Source organism: Plutella xylostella, chromosome 31 (genome assembly GCF_932276165.1).
Source record: "Plutella xylostella chromosome 31, ilPluXylo3.1, whole genome shotgun sequence".
NCBI classification, from domain to species: Eukaryota; Metazoa; Arthropoda; class Insecta; order Lepidoptera; family Plutellidae; genus Plutella; species Plutella xylostella.
In genome coordinates, this window is record NC_064011.1 from 4,606,742 (window position 1) to 4,626,590 (window position 19,849).

General features: G+C 37.4%; 1 protein-coding gene and 1 long non-coding RNA gene across 5 annotated transcripts in view; one reads left to right on the plus strand and one right to left on the minus strand.

The window, feature by feature from the left end:
* Positions 1 to 19,849, plus strand: part of LOC105384440 (heterogeneous nuclear ribonucleoprotein L) — a 333,915-nt gene that overhangs the window by 7,216 nt on the left and 306,850 nt on the right. The window lies entirely within an intron of this gene.
* On the minus strand, positions 3,020 to 4,577 carry LOC125491102. 2 transcript variants are annotated; one of them, XR_007268113.1, is made up of 4 exons: positions 4,191 to 4,577; positions 4,049 to 4,114; positions 3,865 to 3,929; positions 3,020 to 3,619 (listed from the first exon to the last, which is right to left on the minus strand). It is a non-coding gene; the product is annotated as an uncharacterized LOC125491102 (long non-coding RNA). The 2 variants fall into 2 exon arrangements; XR_007268112.1 differs by having other exon boundaries at positions 3,020 to 3,929.

Here is a 19,849-nt window from a genome sequence, read left to right on the forward strand (position 1 = left end):
TCACTCGCGAGAATGCCAAGGAGGCGTTAGCATTCGCTTGTCTATGCCAATGGATGCGTGCTTCTGATTGGTCCGTTTGAATTACGTCACAGAGTATTATAAACGCCCAGCTGATATTTGGAACAGTGACGCGTTGTGTAGTAGCGATAGATGCATGTTGGTGTTAAGATTTTTTTAAGTTAAAATAATGTAAATTGAAGTTAAAGATTTTTATATCGTTCTTTGTAACTGGCTAGGCTTGCAGATTTTCATAAATATAAAATGTAACCGTACAAAAGGGACTATGGCTAAAAGCATTATCTACCAGCCAACCTACAGGAGGTACAGGAAAACCAGTGAAAACCTAAGAGAATAGAAAAAGCTATTTAAATTGTTAGAGTCAACATCTAAGGTTTTAGTTTGCTGCGGGGTTACCACCACCAGACATTTGCAATGAACTATATGTCAGATGTTTGACAGATAAGCGAGCGATTTGCTGCTTAACGATTAGACGCTATTGGTACGGTAACTGTACGCTTCTGCACTAAGCCTATACTGTACTAAGGAATGTATATTTCCTAGAAAACTTTATGAATCCCCTAAGAGAATAGCAAAGCGGAACTAATGGGAATTCTTGTCGTCTCCCGGTCGGTAATGTTCGCTTACATGACCTGGTTCAGAAAGGGCGAATTCGCCGCGATTCTCTCGTGCGATTTACGCGCGACCGTTGCGTCCACAAGGTGCGTACCAACGCGCGAGATTTGAGGAGGAATTCAGTAGGAAACATGGAGTTGAAGGAAAATCGCTTTAGAGTTCGCTCGTTAACTGGACGCAACAAGGCGTCCCTAGTATCTCGACTCGCGCGCAATTCGCGCGAGTCGAGAGTCTGGCGTAGTGCACGCGATTTACGCGCGTATTTTGAATTCGTACGATGCTTGTGGACGCGATATATTGATGTCTAGTACCTCAACTACGCTACTACTAGAAACGATTCGCGGCGAATTCGCCCTTTCCTGGTTCAAGGTCTTAGCGTTTCTAGCCCAGAACGCGTTGTCAAGCAAAAATACGATAAATTGAATATTTATTTGCTAGGGTTTCCCCAGGAATAAATGGTATCAAGGGACCTTTTGAATAGCTTCTTTAATCCATTGCTTGTTGGCAAACACTGCTAAAAAATTCGGTACAGCCAGGTTGGTACCCACAAACGGCCTTCAATTAATTCAGGGTTGTTAGTTTTAAAAGGATCAAAACTGTCGTACACTAGAAATTAAAATTCCAAATCTTTTAACATATTAACAGTAAAACAGGTCAGTCTTGTAATAATAATATGCAGGGACAAATCACATATGGCCATCGGACCTCAAGCTAGGCAGAGCCTGTAATATGGGTATTGGACATCTGATATAAATCTACACTGATACATATTATTCATATTATACGGGGTGATAATGATAGTATATATTATATTTACGGGGATCGAACCCGAGACCTTCGGGATAGCAGTCAGGGTCACTAACACTTGTGTGAGGTGGGCTTAAAGTCGAAATTTGTTTGGATATGTTAATATAAATACAAAATTTTAGCTTCACACAATAGGTATTTAGTGAACGACAAATTTGAAGCAAGGAATTTTCGAAGTGGAACACATTTCAAACTATCTTATGGCAAGTGGACGTATCCTAGCTAATATTATAAATGCGAAAGTAACTGTGTCTGTCTGTTACTCTTTCACGCCAAAACTACTGAACGGATTTGAATGAAATTTGGTATACATACGGTCTAGACCCTAGGAAAGAACATAGGCTAAAACCAATAGCCACTGAAGTACGACTTTTAATTGGTTCTACTGAAATGTGGCTTTTTGAACGTAACCAAATGTACCTATTATTGCAGTCTCGGAAATGAACGATAGAGTCTGCACCACCACTGAAGAAGTCCCCTCTGAGCACTTGGACCAGACTGTCAACATATTATTATTTACTCTATTGCCCTGTTTTCAACATAGTATTATTTACTCTATTGCCCTGTTTTCAACATAATATTAGAGATTACTCTATTAGATTTACTCTATGGCTGCACACAGGGAAATCAATTTCAGATACTACAATAGTTAGTTAGTTTAGGCAGGTTAGTACCCGAGATACGATGTGTCATGCAAAACAAGAGTTTTGTGGTACCGCGGATTCTATCGTTAATTTTGGACAATTTAAGTTAAACAAGTTAACTTTTTTAGAATGATAGGGCGCCCAAGAATATCTTGGATAAGGACATTAGCCCAGGAGATCAAGTCGATCTACATGAGCTGGCCAGAAGTTGTGGCTGCTGCCTCTGATCGTCAGAAGTGGAAAGCTGTAGTTGTGTCCCTATGCTCCACTAGGAGTTAAAGGACTTAAGAAGAAGAAGAATAAGAAGAAGTTAACTTTGTTACAGTGCTTAATTTGTTTTCGGAATCTCTACTACTATAGCTCAGAATGTGGTATGAATTCATCCGCCTAGTCGATCACTGATAATAACCCACCCTGTTTGTTTACGATCCTGTCAGCTTTCTCGCAGCATATTTTCCTAGCAATCTCCCGAGCCAAGTACCTCCATGCAATCTCGCAAGTACATGCAAGTATTATCTATGCCCTCATGAGAGCAGTACAGTGGGGCAAAGACGCGAAATGTGAAGCGCATTTTTAAACGACTTTGAAAAAAGGAGGAGGTTCTCAATTCGTCTATATTATTATTATTATATGTATTTTTTATGATAACTAACTTTTTAGGAAAGCTCCGCTTTGCCTTTATGATTATTTTAGAATATTGGAGCGTGACGTAATATTTATCCTGGAGTTCCCATGGGCAAACCTGTCAACAAAGTAGAGCTGCAGTAAGCAATTATTGCACAAATTCGATTCTGAGACTCACATAAGGTGGAAGAATTCACCATTTATAATAATTATCATTCATCTAATGAAAATTATGGATAGGTTGTAAGCCTATTTTCCACTGTGTAGTGGGTAGTGAAATTACAATGAGGTGGAAAATAAAAATATCAGAATGTGGTACAGTTATTAATATTTATTTATCAAAACCCTGCCTCACACAATATTTTATAACTCAAATAGGTCTAAAATGAGACCAGGGATTAAGTCCTTATAATTGTCTGGTTGAAGTATACAAGGTATTTCAAGGAAATTACATTAAAGTGGGGAAACCAAAGGTTCTACCCCTGTGTTTCACGCCACAGGGATAGAAAGATGGTATTAACCCCAGAGAAACTTCTATATTACTTCAATGGGATAGCAGTTTAACGTTAAGGCCCCGTAACCGAAGGACGTTGATAGCCTAGCGCCTACAAAAGGTTCAAAGTGCAATTTAGATACTACTGCCCGTTCTAACGGGGCTCCCTACGAAGTAAAAAAAATAAAATAAAGGTTTTAACCCGCTAGAGTCCACCCGGGTTCTGCCTTTGCAATCCTACATTCAGCAGCGGCGTTAGAAGGCTGATGCCGCTGAAGATTAATGGAAATCCTAAGGAAATTCCTCAGTATCCGCTCAACGAACATACAACGGCCAACCTGGACAGCTGGACGGGGCCAGGACAGGAGCTCCGGACGGCTCGTGGCTCGCTGACGGCTCTGGTCACCAACTACACCTTCTGGAATCGCGAGAAACAGCCTTGGGTCAAGGATGGGTCGGTAAGGACAGCGAAGGCCTAGCTAACATGTCTCAAGTGACGTGTCTTGAATGGCCCCTGGGTATTTCTAACCTAAAACCTACGGTCAATCACTAATCAAACAATTATGGGAAGGTTAGAGCTTGTCTCAAAGGCGGTAGCTTTGCTGTTTAAACGTGACACTTGCAAAATAACCTAATCGACACGTGGAAGGTCATGGCGCTTACCTTGGGGTTGGGTCAGGTGACACGCGTCGGGCAATCGCACGCTTCACCGGGCAGGATTGAAATTGCTGTAAAAGAAATACGCGGGGTTAGACGTTGCTACGTGTAGAAATAAAGACAAGACAGATGGCTTTCGAAATCCAAAGTAATCGGAAATCGAATAACAACGAAATGCTAGTTTACTCACTCGGCAATTCAGGTTAGGTACACATGGTGTGATGCTGCGTGGGTGTCTGTGGCACGTATCTGGTAACTGCAAAGAAACAACTTAGTCAGAATCTATCTCGTAGACCAATCAGATAACCTGAACCCACGATCGAAATACTCACCAGGAAATATGAAGCAAGGAACTTGGTACCAATACGGCCTGCGCCACGCGGGCGGGAAGAAAAATCTAACCACACATTTACTCGAGACGTTCTGACAGAGAATGGTTTGCCTCCTTGCCAGTTCCGAAAAAAGCCGTCACCGGGGATGTCAGCTCATCGTCACAAAACTACTCTGTGGCTAGTCAGCACGATCATTGTTCTGAGCGTCATGTCGCCACTGACCACTGTCCGATGACGATCTGGCACGAGTTTTCTCAAAGGACCACAGACAACAACTGAAAATCTATCCTGTGTGTCGAATTTGACAGCTGATACTTGACAAGACTAACAAAGTAAACAAACAGAATGTAAACAATAAACGAAATGTTAAGTTACAAAAATAATGGTGTTACAAGGTACCTACACACAAAAAATCTTATTTTGGGGTATGGGTAGATCCTTATCTCTTTTGTCAACTATACTTTACAAATGAAACATAAACGTGGTGGTTTCTAGTAGTTAAAATGCTAAATTTATAGTTATTGTCGAGCATACGTCGTCGGATCATAAGAGTTTGCACTGTGCGACCAAAATAAAGTCATCACAATAGAACAATATGCTACCACATATATGTATACAGGATGGTCTAAAAGCGGTGCGACGATCTCGCGGGTTTTTTTAACAAGATGTACCCCTGTATATTTTGTTATTAAATTTACTTCAATATTGCAGACGGCGTCATTAAGGGCCACTTGCACCAATATATTAAATCTAGATTTAGTGTTAAATCTCGATTTATGACCTCATTTTATATGGACTGACGTTTGTTAAACCGAGATTAGACACTAAATCTAGATTTAACACTTTGGCGCATGTCACCCTAAGGGCGACTTGCACGAAAATATAAAATCTAGATTTAGTGTTAAATCTCGATTTAAGCCATAAATTTATATGGATTGACGTTTCTTAAATCGAGATTTGACACTAAGTCTAGATTTGATATGTTTGTGCAAGTGGCTCTTAGTTAGCCTTTTCCGGACTGGAACTTTTTCATAGCTCGTGAGTGTAGTAATAATAAACATGATTAGTATAGACACGCCCTTAAACAACAAAACAGACTACCGATTCAGTTGAAAAGTACCGTAAGTGTAATTTGTTCAGTCGAGTTGCCCGATATTTATAAATAAACTCCTTGATACAACGCAGAAGGCATTGCCAAAGAGGTTTCGGTGCTTTGTATAAATAAGTTACAATTGAAGTACCGCCTTTTTATAATTCAAAGCTTATCTTCGTTACAGCTTCAGTTTTTTCATCTGAAATATTGTGTTCATGATATACAGGGTAAAAGGTCATAGTGAACTGATTTGAAAAAGAAAGATTTTTATTTATTTATTTATTTATTTAATAACTTAAACCTATCATTACAGCTACTCCAATGCGATAGATAGAGGTGTTAAGCGATACCTACTCCTTATTTCTATCGATTGCACTTATTTTATACACAAACGTAACAATGCATTATATATCCATCATTAATTAACTTCCAGTTTCTATAACTCTACCTACCGATGACTGGTATTTTGTCAAAATAGTATGAATGTAACCAGTCATCGGTAGGTAGAGTCATTGTAACTGGCAGTAAGTAACACAAAATGTTGATGATAAAAGAAAAATCATGTGTTCCACATACAAATGTCAGAATAGACGGGCAGTTATCGAAAACACATTCTATAACGGATTGATATTTTAAAAATATAACGTTTTATAAACGATCTTCTGTCGGGTTCATCGACACTATTGAATCATTCATCATCAGGAGAAAAATTGTTCTAATTTTAAATCTAAGCCCGTTTCATAGCCAGAACAAATAATAACTGTTCTCTGTTGGATATAAGACATATTAGACACCCTTCTAGAGTTATATAGAGTGTTATTCTCACTTTAAAGATTGACTGGATGAAATTCCAATGAAGGTAAGTGTCCACCTATAGGTACCTATCGAGTATCGGACCAAACGGATTTTCATAAATGTATTGAGTAACGGCGTCGGCAATGCCGATGAAGTGGGCGCACTTGTGTGAATTTCTATACAAAGAATACTGAATGCGTCCGTTGCGTGCGATGGCGATAGGTGCACGCTGCTGGATGTAGGCCTCTACCTAGAAGAGCCTAACACTTAATTACTAAGATCCCAATACTCATTCCAAAAATGACTGTGAAGTAGAACTTCCCTGGATCGATCGATCGATCGAGGCAGATATTTTTAGTGAACATAATATTAATAAATAAATATCTCTTGTTTTCACACGATACCAATTTTCATTCTTTCTATTTCCTATCAATTTGGTTGTCTGGAAGAGATTACTTTTAGTAATAACGCCGCCGATTGTGCTATTTATTTTCTTTTCATGTTTGTAATACTGTTTCTGTTTGTGTGCAATAAAGAGTATTTTATTATCTTTATCTTTAATATTGTGCCGTAGTTCTCAAATATTTGCGTTGTGACATCTCCAACACGCCTACCAAGAGTGGAGATTATGGCAATAACTCTCCATAAGCATTGATTCCAAAAGCAATTTCTTCCAGCGAACCTGCGGGGTCGAATTACGTGATATAATTCCGGCGGCGATTCTCGGCGGAAAGCCAAAGTTCCCTATCATTGAATGCTTCATTAAGTAATTTAAGCTGTTCGGTTCAAAGTTGCCTGTAACTCGGTAGGCATTCTGCTAATCTAGGTTCTATTGTATGCTATAGTATTTGATGAACAGGTTGGTATTTTAAGGGCTAATTTTTTCAATGGTCAGATAAGTCCACCCTTTGTACTTTTATTTGTAATATTTGTACAATAAAGAGTTAAATAATAATAATAATAAGTGTTATCTGAGGAATAAATTTGTATTGCTGTCACTGTCTAATACAAACATTCAGTCGCGACACCATCAGAATTATTCCTCAGATAACTTTTATCTGACTATTGAAAAATCAGACCTAAGTGACATTTCTGTTGTCAGTTCAGGCGTGTTCTTATGCTAAACTCAAAAGGTTCCGTGGGAATTCCGGGTCAAAATATCTTAGTCGTTCTCCTGTGTCTTAGCTACCTCTCTACCAATTTTCGGCCAAATCGGTTCAGCCGTTCTTGAGTTATAAATAGTGTAACTAACACGACTTTCTTTTATATAAAGATAATACCTCCCGCTAAACTATATTGTAGTTTGGGAGATTTACTATCTATAATTGATTGTGTATTTTTTTTGGGAAATAATAAAAAAATATATATAAAAAAACGTAATGTTGGGGAATGCACAATTCTGTCAAATCGTAGGTAGTAGTAAATGTTCGTCAGTTTCCACCTCTGTGTTTAGCAGAACGGGGACAGCAGTGCACAAAATAGGTGACTCGTGATATTGCCAGTGCAGGCTCCTGCCGTCTGGAGGGTTACTCTATACTGACGAAAAACGAACGAACGAGAGCTGTCGTGCAATCGGCACGTTTAATACAACGAGATAGAGTCGTGGCTCGCGCAGCAGCGCTCTGAAAATTCCTCTTTCGTCTTAGAGAGTGACCCCCTTGAATCGGGAGAGTCGACTGTAAGTTTTCATTCAATTAAAATCTAAAATATCGATAGTTCACGGGGTTTATTGTCGAAATTTTTCGATTTCGGCTTGATTATGTTCTGATATTGTTCCCATTACGATAGAGGTATGATATAATAATTGACATAATAACTTTAATGTATCTCAATAGTACACTTACGGGCAATGAAAAGGTTCCACTGAGAAAAGCGCCAAATTACTCATAAACGGAAAAGGTTAACTTGATGACGCCTTCGGATATATTGAAGTACATTTAACAGAGCATCGGATATAACCAACTAAAAAGATAAAATTTTAAAATAAATGTTTGAAAAAATTGGGGTCGTTTGGTGTCGCCATTTTATGAGTGGAACTTTTTCATTGCCTGTGAGTGTAATTAGATGTGGCCCTTACTGCACCACCAACCTGCACTAGGCCAGGTAGACTAGGCCTAAATCCATTCATTCATTGGGAGGAGACCCGTGCCCCAGCAGTGGGGACGAGATCGGTCTTGATCATACCCTTACTGAGGATATGGGGGCCATCTTAGGGCGCACGCGCGCCAACAGAACTAGGGGTCGAAGTGGTCGCCATGGCCGAAATCGGTCGGACCAATCATCATCATCATCATCACTGAGGATAGTTATAATAGGATGTTGATGATGATAAGTAGAGATTTTAATAAACTTTTTGCAGCTCGCTAATCTCTGAGTGTCACTCAACATTCAATCGGCCGGTAATGACGTTCTATCCGACATCGCATTAAACTTTCCCACAATAAACTCTCTAAAGAAACACTCTTGAAGTCAGTTCTCGATCTTTAACATCACAGATGTAGTGGGCCAGAAGTCTGCAAAATTTTATAGATGTCAATAGCATGGCAATTGGGTTTAAAGAAGAGGAAATGATATATTTTCCTACCGGTCATATATTTAATTTTGATTAACTTTTTGGTGCAACCTTATGCTGGAATCACACTGCAATGTCATTCATTATCGCGATAATCGCGTTAACGTTAATCGAAAGTGTAATTTGATCACTAAACAAATGATTTAAGGTATTCTATTCTATTCTATTCTATTATATTCTTTGTGGGGGTGTAAGTACCTGCACCTGGCTCTCTCGAGTGGAACCTTTGTACATATCCCCAAGGTCTAAACTGCCTCCCTAAGCTTGGACCATTTCCCACCACGCTGGTCCCCTGCGGGTTGGTGGGTTCACATATCTAGATGTGCTAAATCTAGATATGCAGGTTTCCTCACGATGTTTTCCTTCACCGATTTAAGGTATATTTTTCATTGTTTAATATCAGTAATTATTGTAATTTCTCGTTAGTGTGGCCCCAGCATTAGAGTAAACGCTAAACGATGTCTAGAGGCTTCAACAGTACGCCACACTTGTTTATGTTCTACGTTTATGATGTGTCACGTGAAGATGATTTACAGACGTATTTAATTTTGCCAGTAAACTTTCATCTTGACGGCGGCATTAGATCATTATGTTGTTATGCATTAATATGTTTGTAGATTAAGGGCTTGTTTCACTACTGCTACCTGCGGGATAAAAGACATGCTGTCACTGTCTAAAACATAATTACTGAGAGTGACAGCATGTATTTTATCCCACAGGTAGCCATTATTCAGACATTGTGAAGCAGGCCCTTTATATGTTTACAGTTACGTGATATTATTACTAAGAAGTTAACGTATATTAACCTCTTCATATACGAAGAGTTTATTACTCCCAGTTCTGGGTATACATTATATAAACATAATTATCTACATGTAAACACATTTACACAATACCATAGAAATCCAAAGCAATTTACAAAAGCAATAAACCACAGAAGTCCCTCAAAATCAAACGCTTAACGAAAAGTATTCTGGTAAAGGAAGCGACTGACATGAGATCCCGGTATGACTTGATATTAAAATAATAGTCCTAAATCATAGATTAACAATATACTTACGAAATCATATATTATGCTGTGTCGCATACAAAAAAAATAAAGCAAAAAAAACTGTTTGCACCTTGTTTATTGCCAAACCACTTCAAGTTCAACCTAATGATAATCATAAAGTCACAAATCTTTTACCCGATCTAATTCATAATAAAATGTCTGTGATAGAAATGCTATTTATCGATACGTTTCTTTTGCACTGACACTCCATCTAGTTCGTATATTAAAATATCAACAAAACAAAAAAACAAACACTCACCCCTTGTACTAATGTACTCCCTTGCGGGGTAGGCAGAGGTGCATTGCTGCACCCACTTTTCGCCAGTGTTATGTTAGTCTCAATGTAATAGGGGGCGGGCCTATTGCCATTTTACGGGCACATCCAAGACCCGAGAACAAATATCTGTGTTTAAACAAATATCTGCCCCAGCCGGGAATCGAACCCGGGACCTTCGATTCAGTAGTCAGGGTCACTAACCACTACGCCATTCGGTCGTCTATATTAAAATATCGTTTCAGGATTATTTCTAAACATCCGAATAAGGCCGGCTATCGGCCATCAGATGTGGCACAAACAAAAACAAAATAGATTTGTTTGCGCCTCGTGAGCTCGCGCTGTAAATACGGATTCCTGCTGATTCGATTTCGATGAATCGCTCTTAATCGGTGCTTTTTTAACCCCCGACGGAAATAGAGGGGTGTTATATGTTTGACGTGTGTGTGTGTATCTGTGACCTTTCTATAGATGATGGTAAAGAAAACAAGTGAAAAATAACCTAACCAGCAACATTAAAAACCCCTGCAACATTTTCCACTAAAAGTGGCATAACTTTTAAATGGCTGAACAATTTTTAAACATGGCTAAGAACACTCAGGGTAAAATAACTATGGGTACTTATGTTATGACTGAAAAAGAATCAAAAATATGTTCAGACGTTTGGGAGCTACGATACCACAGACGGATACACAAATACTCAGACACGTTAAAATTATGACACCCTTTATTTTCGTCGGGTGTAAAAAAGTTAGTATACTAATAATTAAATACTATTACTGCAATCGTTCTAACTCCGAGAAGATATTTGCTAAATGCGCAACAGTTACGAACGAAGTAAATCTTGTTGTTTATTAAATAAATGTTATTTTGATCTCAATAGCAGTGCATCAGTGTAAATTTCACTAAACACTACGGTTGCTTAATGTTTATTCGGATTAGTTAGTGTTGTTGGTTTATTTGAGTGTAGGTAGTATTTTTTTAAATAGATTATGAATATGTTTGGTTTTTCTAAAAATCATATTTTAAAATCAACACCATACCAGAACTCTGATAACCCTATATTACACTCACGGCAATGAAGTAGTTCCACTCAAAAAATTACGACACCAAACAACCCCAATTTTCTCAATTTCGAATAAAAAAAATACATTTCATTTAAAAAATTTATAAATACTACCGTTTTTAGTTGGTAATGGTAATATCCTGATGCTCTGTTTAATGTACTTCAATATTGCAGAAGGCGTCATTAAGCTACCCTTTTCCGGGTAGGAGTAATTTGGTGCTTTTCTCAGTGGAACCTTTTCATTGCCCGTGAGTGTACTATGGGAGCGTTAGTTTAATGATATTTGCCATGAGAATAAATTATAGTCGCTAATTCAGTAAAAAGCTCTATTCGCTTACCTTACAGCTTTCCATAATTTTACGACGCCGGCAATGCAATTTATGTCTTAATTAGTTCAAAATAGAGCTCACATTAACCCCTTTAACGGTGGCGCCACGTGTTAGTGGCATGCAGTTCTGTAGAATTCTAGAGCAATTTAAATATTACGGATTTTTCATAGTGAAGACTCGCATATTTAGCAAAAATGTACCTTAATGACTTGGCATAAAAGTTTAATTGTGAATGGAAGCATGGATTTAGAGTTGGAATAGCACTTACAAGTTGCGTATAGTATTTATGAAATTATGAATGATTATTCCATAAGTTAGTAAAATTTAAACGCTTTGACATTTTTTTTATTTGTCTATGAACAATATCGGTTTAGTTTTATTTATCAGGCGGAGTGAAACGCACGCGAAATATATTTACAAGCTGATGTTAGAAGAAGCTAATTATATCTGCCGAAGAACCGACAACCGATAGACCGGTAGTCGAACAGAGACCACCAACAGTCAAACCTGTCGTAGGATGCCCTTCGTGGTCAGCAATATAACCTGTAAGCTGCTACCGTACCACCACCGACACATTAGAAATTAACAATCCATAAACGTGGGTACTGTCCAACGTTACGGACTGTAATATAACATTCCCTGCGAGCATGTTACGCAACGCTGTGTTCTAAAATCTCTCTGGTTTCCTCGTAACCCGTTACACTACGTACCTACTGACTGCACGAATTCATGCTCGCTGTGTTCAACGTTACGACTGTTACGAGGTGTAATGTTCGATTTTACATTACACCTCGTAACAGTCGTAACGTTGGACAGTACCCACCTTAGGCAGCGTTGCTCGCCTGTCAAATAACAGTCACATCCATACAAGTAACGTCAGATATGACTAGCGAGCCGCGCTACTTAAGGTTTGTTCATTGCCAATGTTCAGTGGAAAGCTATGGATCGCATCCAGCGTCGTACTTTGGGAGAGTCCAGCAGTGGACTGCTAGAGGCTGATGATCATGATGATGATGATTAATGTTCGGTGGTGGTAACCCCACAGCTGTGACTTATGTCCTTACAAATAGACTGACACACAGTGGACTGAAATAGAATAAGATACGGGACAACGCTCCATTTGTGATGAATGTTCGTGCGAGTTCATTTTGCAAGGGAATGCTAGTTTTAGGGCTGGCAAAATTTGGTGAAAAGTAAAACCAGCATTAAATGAGCATTTTATTACATTTAATAAGATGCTTGGATTGCGTATTTTTAGGGTTCCGTAGCCAAAATGGCAAAAACGGAACCCTTATAGTTTCGTCATGTCCGTCTGTCCGTCTGTCCGTCTGTCCGTCTGTCACAGCCGATTTACTCGGAAACTATAAGTACTACAGTGATGAAATTTGATGGGAATATGTGTTGTATGAACCGCTACAAAAATATGACACTAAATAGTAAAAAACCGGCCAAGTGCGAGTCGGGCTCGCGCACAAAGGGTTCCGTAGCAGCAAATATAATTTACAGTTAAATCAACCTATATCAAAAACTATAAGAGATACTTTGATCAAACCAAAAATCGTTGAAAGAGTTAATTAGCATGCATCACCTCTATTTTTTTTAGAATTTTATACCCCGTAGTTATAAAAATAGAGGGCGGGGGACATACTTTTTACGACTTTGAGAGCTGATATCTCAAAAACCGTTCACTTTAAGAAAAATGTTTTTTAGAAAACTTTATATCATTTTAAAAGACCTTTCCATTGATACCCCACACGGGTATGTACATCGAAAAAAAAAATTTCATCCCTCAGTTACATGTATGGGGGGCCCCATGGGGGTTTTTTTTACTATTTAGTGTCATATTTTTGTAGCGGTTCATACAACACATATTCCCATCAAATTTCATCACTGTAGTACTTATAGTTTCCGAGTAAATCGGCTGTGACAGACGGACAGACGGACAGACGGACATGACGAAACTATAAGGGTTCCGTTTTTGCCATTTTGGCTACGGAACCCTAAAAAAAAGAATTGGGGGTGGGGCCCCCCATACATGTAACTGAGGGATGAAATTTTTTTTTTCGATGTACATACCCGTGTGGGGTATCAATGGAAAGGTCTTTTAAAATGATATAAAGTTTTCTAAAAAACATTTTTCTTAAAGTGAACGGTTTTTGAGATATCAGCTCTCAAAGTCGTAAAAAGTATGTCCCCCCCCCTCTATTTTTATAACTACGGGGTATAAAATTCTAAAAAAAATAGAGGTGATGCATGCTAATTAACTCTTTCAACGATTTTTGGTTTGATCAAAGTATCTCTTATAGTTTTTGAGATAGGTTGATTTAACTGTAAATTATATTTGCTGCTACGGAACCCTTTGTGCGCGAGCCCGACTCGCACTTGGCCGGTTTTTTTTATATTAGGTAAGTAGAGTCAAAGTTCCTAATAAAAAATATGATTACCTTTTCTTGGACTGTGATCCATAGCTTCACATAACAGGGTTACGCAATATTATAAAAAAAAACCTACAATAAGTAATTTTGTACCGATGGCACGCAAAAAGTTGATCCGAGGTGTCGATTCTCAGCAAATTTAGGAAATAACAATATCTGGAAAACTATCGACTTTTTCTAAGGTCATATTACGATATTCTGGCCACTCCTGAGCTGGCCTATCATCCTTCCAAGGCATGAAGTTTTAGGACACCCTGTATGAGCGATATATCTAGGTCATCATCATCATTATCAGCCCGTATCTGCCCACTGCTGGGTATAAGCCTCTTCCCTATCACACCATCTCTTCCGGTCCTGTGCGAGTCTAGTCCAATGTCTACCGGCCACCTTAACAATGTCATCAGACCATCGGGCCGGCGGTCATATCTAGGTAGGTACTTGAAAACCCTAAGTAACATTAATATACCTACACAAAAAGTAGTGGTGTCATGCGGTACGTCATTCTATCGTCGCGAGTGTTGCGCCGACTTATCAAATATGCGCGGTGTGGAACAAACGAGGAGCTATGAGCGTTATTCATGGCTTTGATGAACAATACGTACTAGATGGAGTGTGCGAAAAACAAAGCTAAATAATGTCAGCATTTTGTCGATTTTCAAACTGTGATAAAAGTTCATTTCTTCGTTCAGTTATTGTACTACCAATTAATAAAGCCACAAGTCGTCTACCCGAACTAATGCAAAATAAGAGCACTGAGCTCTTATTTTAGAAGTAGGGTGTAGTGGGTGGAAGTGGGGTGTTATTTGTCGATACGTTTCTTTTGCACTGACACTTCAGTTCGTATTTCGTATTAAAATATCGTATTTACATCTTTGACCCAACGGTATCTAAAAATGTGAAGGTATAAAAATGCTGCTCCCGCGAGCTTCGCTTCGCCTTAAAAAGTTTTCACGTGGGAATTCCGGGATAAAAAGTACCCTATGTTCTTTGTCAGGGTCTAGACCATATGTACCTATACCAAATTTCATTCAAATCCGTTCAGTAGTTTTGGCGTGAAAGAGTAACAGACAGACAGACAGACACACTTACTTTCGCATTTATAATATTAGTTAGGATTAGGATAGAATATAATAGGTACGTCTCTATTCAATATCTCTTATCGCTAATGACTCACGCCCCACTATTAATAAAAGCTATAATTCAACTTCCATGATGAATTGGACGCGCGATAAATAAGCTACAGCTCTCCTAGTGTTTTCTTTGGACCGACATCAGATAGAACTGAATACTATTAAAGCTGTTTAATTATTTTCAAAACTGAAACGTCACATATGTCGCTTGGAATGAGAAAAAAAATACAGAACGGATATTCTAAGAGTCGTGGAATGCATCATGTTACTGACTTCTGAAATAGTTAAAATGTTTACAAGTAAAAAATATCTTTATTCATTTAGGGATACCAGTTGTTTTATAACGTCTGTTAAAAATTATTCATTTAAGGCATGATTTTTCAATGGTCAGATAAATGTTATCTGAGGAATAAAATTGTTGCTGTCACTGTCTAATACCTACAAACATTCAGTCGCAAAAACATCAGAATTATTCCACAAATAACTTTTATCTGACCATTGAAAAATCAGCCCTAAGTAAAGTTATTTTTTCCCTTCGCCTTTTCTGGAGCAGTTCTAACTCCAAGGTCGACCATTATAGATGTGTCTGAGGGCGGTCCCTTTTTTTTTAAACGCTCGTGCCACGTTTCTTGTTGGTTTTAAATAAGACATTTGTCAAACGTGTGTGTTTACTACTAATTCCTGCTGTTTGTTTTAGGATAAATAATGTGGCTTGGTTTGGGTGGCGTTTTTTTTTGGACAATTTGTTGATTGGTGTCGTTTTATTGCTCTTCTGAAGTTGAGTTTAGAATTAGAATGTGATAAGTAACTAATGTTATTAATTTTGTAGTCCTGCTGCTGATACACGGGTTTGTTACCAACGAAGATGAACGTCACTATAGCGCGATTAGCAATACGGCGCAGTGATTAGTAAGACGAGTTTATCGACGTCGATAACGATCCCGTGTAGCGGCCGCTGCAAATATAAAATTTCTAGCTAGTCCCCGCGAGCTACGCTAAGGTTTTTAAATTAATAGATTTAAAAAAAATGATTAAGTGCTAGTGGGACTCGCCCATTAAGGGTTCCGTAGCAATCCGCAATACTATGCGTGCTTATTGTCACCAAAACTAATTGATAGCGTTTGTAAAAGAACCCTGACAAGTAGCCCATAGTATCATGTACTCGTAGATACTACCGTGAATTTTCATCTAAGTCCGTTCAGTATTTTTTGTGTGAAAGACTAGAGCATAATTATAATTTCTACATTTTTAAAATACTTATGATGTTACTGTAAGTAATGTAATAAAATATTTAATATTAAATAGGGCACTGACTACAGATTCCTCCCACTCGTAAACGACTAATAAAATAATGAAATTATTATACTCGCAAAATATTTATAGGCATCGAGCATGTTGCTATGAAACACAAATAAATGCTAATGAATTTTCTTCCAAATAAAAATAATAATTAAAAAAATTAAAAAACCGACTTCAAAAAAACCACTAAAATGTAAGAAATAATTTAAGGTTTACACAAATTCTACTCGTATGAGACAGTACAAATATACCTAAGCAGGAACTGTTCTTTTTTGATGTTGGTGCGGTGACAAAGTAAACTGAAGAAATATGGCACCAACTTCAAAACAGAACAGTTCCTGCTTAGGTATATTTGTACTGTCTCATACGAGTAGAATTTGTGTAAACCTTAAATTATTTCTTACATTTTAGTGGTTTTTTGAAGTCGGTTTTTTAATTTTTTTAATTATTATTTTATTTAATAGTTTTTAGTTTATTTGTAATAATTTTCAATCAAAAGTAAGGTGCAAATGATACCAAAATGTCCTACTAATCAATACGAATCATTCAAGCCTAAACACGAAGTAGTTGCTATATACCGTTGAGGAGTTCCCCTGACTGCCTTCCGTTTCCATCATCAGATCAGCTCAAGGTCACCATCATATTTTTTTGTTATAAGAACTATATTTACGTTCTTAATTTGATTAGAATCGGTTAATATGTGCCCAAAATTGAAATTCATACCCTGTTTTTACCCCTTTACCCACCCTTGGGGGTGAGATAAAATTCTGAAAAAAAAATGGGACCACCTGGAAGCTCAACCCAATACAACAAAAAAAGAATTTTCAAAATCGGTTCATAAACGGCGGAGTAATCGGTGAACATACATAAAAAAAAAAAAAAAAAAGATCCCTACGAATTGAGAACCTCCTCCTTTTTTTGAAGTCGGTTAAAAATATACCTTACGGTAAATAATAATATGATAAAATATCTAAGCGGGTTGTTAGTTATTTCTGTTAACTGATTTTATAATTTAATAAACCTTGCCTATTTTTAGCTCACGGCTAAATTGGTAACTTGTTTATTTTCGTCCCTGAATAGTTGTTTTAAGGGTTGTCTATCCAAAAGGTTAAATGAGACCTTTACATTACTTGTACCTCATACCAAGTAAAAATACTTTCTTCTATTTTCTTTTTAGTTGGTCTGAGACTTGTACAGGTTTTACGCTTTGTAAATAGGTACTCAAACGTTTTCTTCTTCCGTTGCCCACTTTTTTCTGTCCAATAATTTACTATAGTTTCCGCTAGGCTGTATAACTATCGGTATACTAAGCCGAAACCTACATGTGTACCATGTTATATATATCTAAGCCCGAAAAAGATATTAGAATGTCAAAATTCGGGAAGAAAAAATCATTCTCCATAGTAAAAAGTCACGAGACCAACAAAGTTCCTATGGAAAATGATTAGATGATTATTGGTATGATGATTAGTATACTCTTTTTGCAATACCCTGTATATCATGAACAATATATTTGGACTTCTTCTTGGTGCGTCGTCGACTAACTCTAAAGTTGGTTTGAGGGTTTGTCACTTGCTGAAAGGAGTTTTACTGTAAACATGATAAGATATTTTAAATAGATACATCCGTTGCAGAATAAAATCAAAATGTAAGGGGCTCCACAGGAAATCTGTTTTCTTCTCATGTGATTTTGACGTCGTTCAGTGTATAGAAGAAATCTTTTTATGTTTGCTGATCCGGAAAAGTGTCGATCAAACTTCGTCTATTCATAGTCGGACCGGATGCGGTCATTCAAATTTACGTCGTATTTTTTAACGGACACCGTACACTTTTTCCCAATTCACCTTGTGCCCAATTAGCTTTAAATACAGAAAGAAAATTGACGTTTCCTTCGGACAGAAAATAAGTTTTGTCCCAATTTGCCCAGCTTAGCTCCGCGCACGGTGGTTCGGGATGATTTTGCTGTGGAATTGGGCATGTTCTGGTATTTTATGTTTTGATTCAACAACGACAACGGATAGACAAATTTCATTGCCAACGCTAATTCCGCCACCCAAAGGTTGCCTCGAAGGAATCGCTTTTAGCGATAGGGCCGCCTATTGAGTTATTTTATTTTGTTTAAAATTGTTATTTTGTGTTCTGTGACATCAAGAAAGTCGTATTCTATTCTATAATTTTTTTTGATGTAGTGTTAGGCAGTTGTCGTGAATGTCAGTGGCTGTCAAATGACAGATCAAAAATTAGCAGATCTTGGAATATCGTTTATTATCCATCTCATGACATATTTATATTTGAAAGATTTAGGTATCCAATCTAATTCACTACTATTAAAACGCAATGTATTGAGTCAACGTTACACTTAGGTCATGAAAAAAATCAGCCAAACTTCTTTTTAAAACCGTTTAATAACCTTATTGTTTTAATGTAGCTTGTAACAGCGTGTGTTCCGTAATTAACTTAAGATGTTATTTTGCTTACAAATACATGAAAGGTTTTCGTGTTAACGATAAAAAAATATGCCAGGAAATTACTAATTTATGTATGCCATTATATATTTTTTATACTCCGCCTTGCATTTTATGAAGTTAACGCCTGCATCTTAACGTTTATGGATGGCGTAAAAGAAGGACTTTAACAAGAGGTGCACTTATTGTTAAGAGCAATTTGCTTTATCGACTCGTAACTTTAAAAGCTTTGTTTAATTTATCAAACAAAGCTTGCTCCATTTTATAATAATACTAGACCTAGATTATTGCTAGACCTTGACCTAGGCTTCTCCTATGGAGCTCCATATCACTCAGTCCTCAGCCATCCTTATCCAGATACCAGCATAAGTACTAATAGAATAGAATAGAATAGAATACTACTTTATTGACTTAAAAATAATTTACACAAATAACAATTTACAATATAACGCAATAGGCGGCCTTATCGCTAAAAGCGATCTCTTCCAGGCAACCTTTGGGTGGAGGAGAGACTTAAAGAATAAATGAGGAAGGTGTACAAAGTGTAGTAAACATTCATGTTTAATAATAAATACTTAAATACATACATACATAATGTAATCAAAGTTATATAGATTTATATAATATAGGTAGGTACTATTGCAAGATGGAGGAAAGATAATGTTCTTTTACCTGTTTTTTGAAACCTATAGCTGTCTTCGCAAAACGGATATTTACAGGTAATGCATTCCACAGTCTTATAGCTGTCACAGTAAATGAGTTACTGTAAAACTCAGTAGTATGCGATGGGAAATCTAATAAACGCATTTGTGAGGATCTCATTGGTCTGTTGTCGGGATGGTTTTTAAAAATGAAACGCTCTTTGAGGTACGTTGGAGTTGAGGGATTGAACAGCACAGAGTAGACAGAATATGAACAGTCCGGCGACTAATGTTTTTTTATTTCATTTTTCAGGTAAGAAACATTTTTGTTTACGGCTTTTGCTACAAAATCTACAAGTAGGTAAGTGATTTCATGTGTGTTAAATGAATGTAGTAATTTTCAACGCAACTGGTTCAGTTCAACTCTCATATCATTCAGATTGCCTACGTGTTTTTTTTTGGTTAGTCAGTGATCTTTCAATATAGTTTTTTATGGTAGTCTGTTCTTT